This window comes from Etheostoma spectabile, chromosome 19 (genome assembly GCF_008692095.1).
Source record: "Etheostoma spectabile isolate EspeVRDwgs_2016 chromosome 19, UIUC_Espe_1.0, whole genome shotgun sequence".
In the NCBI taxonomy this organism is placed as follows: Eukaryota; Metazoa; Chordata; class Actinopteri; order Perciformes; family Percidae; genus Etheostoma; species Etheostoma spectabile.
This window is the reverse complement of record NC_045751.1, coordinates 4,973,656-4,977,232: the sequence shown is the minus strand read 5'-3', so window position 1 is coordinate 4,977,232 and position 3,577 is coordinate 4,973,656. Positions and strand designations below refer to the sequence as shown.

At 45.1% G+C, this 3,577-nt stretch overlaps 1 long non-coding RNA gene across 1 annotated transcript in view; it reads left to right on the top strand.

The window, feature by feature from the left end:
- The first annotated feature begins 1,689 nt into the window (after positions 1-1,689).
- Positions 1,690-3,577, top strand: part of LOC116707387 (uncharacterized) — a 7,553-nt gene continuing 5,665 nt past the window's right edge. Inside the window, exons 1-2 of the long non-coding RNA XR_004336498.1 lie at positions 1,690-1,781; positions 3,077-3,210. This is a non-coding gene — a long non-coding RNA (uncharacterized LOC116707387). The remainder of the gene's footprint in view (positions 1,782-3,076; positions 3,211-3,577) is intronic.

Sequence of the window (3,577 nt, the reverse complement as noted above, 5' to 3'; positions counted from 1 at the left end):
TGTGTGTGTGTGTGTGTGTGTGTGTGTGTGTGTGTGTGTGTGTGTCACGGATTTGTCTGGCACACAAGATCACACAGAAAAGCATGGTTATATGTTCTGCCCATGTCTATGTGGTGTGCCTATGTGTGTTTATGTGTGCACTCGCACATTTGTATCTGTCCCATCTCCCAAAGACCAGATGACTCAGCTGGGTGCCTATCTGCACCTCTGACATGATGCAAGGCCTCAGCCTTGATTGGCCTGGTGGGTGGTCACATCCCTGCATGGCAGAGCAGCAGGCTGACGCATCTCTCTCCACCGCCAGCCCTCCACTCCCTTCTTCCTTCTTCTCCTCTCGCTGTCCCTCCGTTTTCATCCTTCTGTCAAGTGGATTAACGGGGAAAGACAGAACTATCAAGAATTACACAGATGGAGAAATACTATCACATTTAACTGGTTTGTTCCACATAACACACAAATCATTTTCATAGATATTTGTTCTGTAGGATTAGATTTACCAACAACTTCCTTTTACAACATAATATCATTTCCTTATGGATACAGGGAATCTATACTCCTAGTACTACCAGTACTAAAAGCCAGCACCTTACTGCTGCTCTGTCTCTCCCACTCTTTCCCTCTGTCCCTACTGAGCCATTACTGATCTATACTAGGCCTCATCAGAACCAATAGCCTGTATCTAATCTGTTCCTGCTCCTGATGATTTCTGACTACACGGCTACTCCCTTCCACAGTATAAGGGACGAATCTGACTGGAAGACACACCATGACTGATCCTCCGTCCCTTCATCCCTCCTCACTCCCTCTCTGCCTTCCCTTTTTTGCTCTCCTATTTCCTCCTCCTGTTTCTGTATACTCCCCATCAGTCCTCCTTTTTCCCTCACCCTCCTCCAGGCTACTTTTTCCTCCTCCCTATTCACCTCAGTTTCCCCGTGTGTCTCCTGTCGCTGCCTCCCCTGTCCCGCAGAATATTTGCTTCATGTCGGCCTCATCATCCATTCTGACTGGGCCTCTGCAGGGAGGATTTGCTCTTCTCCTTTGCATTTTATTTGTTCCCCTATTTGCTGTTTCCATTAAAGATGAAATTGAAATCTCTTGCACTAACACACACACACACATACAAAGACACGTACAAAAGCGCACACGGGCGTCACACTGCACACATGTCGACTAACAAAACAACAACGTGCTGTGCCAAGGGATATGAAAGAGCACAAACCTCCCGTCCTACTTTTGCTTTACCTTGTTCTCATCCCTTCGCTCCACTTCCTCACTCTCTGTCCTCGCCTCCACCTCCTTCTTCTTTAGTCGTTGCAGGTGTGGCAGGAGACAGTGTGATCCATGTTTTGGTGTTGTATTACAAAATAGCTGATTTTTCCCCCTTTCTCCATCTGGCACTTTTCAACACATTGAAAAACTCCTTACAAACGTTACTTAATTCACACACTTTACTGCTTAATTTCCTCTTTCTAAGTCTCCCTTTTCCAGTGACAAAATGTAGCACTTAGAAGAGAGACAAACTACTCCCCCCTTCATGTGCTGGTCCTCCCCTTGCTGCTAAAGCCCCTGAGCTTCTTGAAGGCTGCCTCTTCTCTGTTCACAGTGTGACTTCCGAAGCCCTTTTCGGACAGGATGTAGAAAGTGTTTGGAGCATTGCAGAGGAAAACAAAGGCAGTCTTCGGCAGGTTAATGAGGCCAGGAGGCAGCTTTGTGCCGAGCTTCATCAGTATTCACCACAGGTCTCCCTCTCTCGCTCTCCCAATAATATCCCAGTCATTTGGGTCAGCCTCATCACTGTGCCTCTGTGAAGGGCACCCACACACACACACACACACACACACACACACACACACACACACACACACAAACAGAAAAGAGAGAATTCTGTGACAGTTTATGTAATACAGTCAATCAAATGTTCACTTTTCATACTCTCTAATCATTAGCAATGTTCTATACTGTCTCTTTGTTTCTTTTATCCCCCATTTTCCTTACTCTATCCATCTTGTTCACCCCAACCCTTCTCGCTTTGATTCTCTGCTAATTTTCCTCTTTCTACCCTCCACATTCAGCTCCCTCAATTAAGATAAAGTGGCTAATCATATATGAGTTACATTAACATCTCTAATAGCTACTGCAAGTTATTGGTTCCTCATTAGAGCCCCACTCACAGCGCAGGCCAGCTTCCAACAACAATAAGAACAGCAAAGTGCAGTGCCGTAAAGGGCCTAAGTGAAAGCAGGTGTGTGTGTGTGTGTGTGTGTGTGTGTGTGTGTGTGTGTGTGTGTGTGTGTGTGTTTCTCTCTTTCTCTCTCTCTCTCTCTGTCACTGGGTCCTCACCACCAAGCAGTGACTGTGGGTCCAGACTATGAGTAGATGGGAGGGGAGGGAAAGCTGTGAAGATCAAATATCCTGTAAATCAAAGCTGTCGGACAAGTGAGCAGAGGGCCAAAGAGGATACCTGGGCCACAAATCCAGCTCCTACTTTCTTGCGTATCTCTCCTCTTGCTTTATTACTTCTTTTACTTTCCCCACATCTCCTCTTGTGTTTCCACCCTTGACCTTTTCTCCTTTAATCTCCGCCTCCCACCACCTTTTCCACTGTACCCTTACAACTCCCCCCCCAACACACACACACGTTCAGCAACATGGCTGCCATTTAGACTAAACATCACATAGATAACCATCTCCACATACAATGTTCCAGCTCCTCCACTGTCTAATTACGTTGCAACTCTTGCTGAGTACATTGTCACAGAGCTCTTAAATTAGCGGCTTGGCTTAATGTCGCAAGCACATGTAATGTATCAGATCAGCCGGAGTGTGTTTGTGTGTGTCTGTGTGCATGAAGTAGGGGTGTGACTTCATTAAGATGAGTTATGATATTAGTTAATTTTGCACCATCTTGCTCTCTCTACTCTGCTAATTTGTGTTTCTATTTACACAACACATGCATGTGTGTATTCTTGCTGACTCTTTTAGATACAGAAGGCATTTTGGTTATTTTTTATAACACATCTGTGTCTGTTTATGTGTGCACCTGCTTACTGTACATGTTTTGAATGTGCATGTTTAGGTCTGGATGAGCTGCACAGTCGTACAGGATAGCAGGACTCTGCAGCAAACTGGAGGAGAGCGCCATCCTCCATGGCCTGGACTTCATTGAGATTGACTTATTCTCCTTTAAAAACAAGACAAATTCTGGGGAAGGTGGGTTTCATCAACGAGTTCGTAATCCTAACATACTGCATTGTTGTCCTGACATGACCTGACATAATTCACACTCCAACAGACCTCCAACAGACTCGGCATTTTTAATGTCTTATAAACAACAATCCACACTAGAGAGTACCCTAAGCACTGAGCTATCTTCTGTAAACATCTGGCTGATTGACAATGTCACTCCCCGATGTAAGTGGAGTGCTGATTTGAGTCACGCATGCGTCACTTTGCGACTAGTAGCAAACAAGATGCTAACAAGAGACTTCTGTAATGTCAATCCAGTGAAAATTGACTACTTAATGAAGTTCGTTCACTGCTTGCTACAAGTAATCAAACACAACAAAGGCTGTCAGTT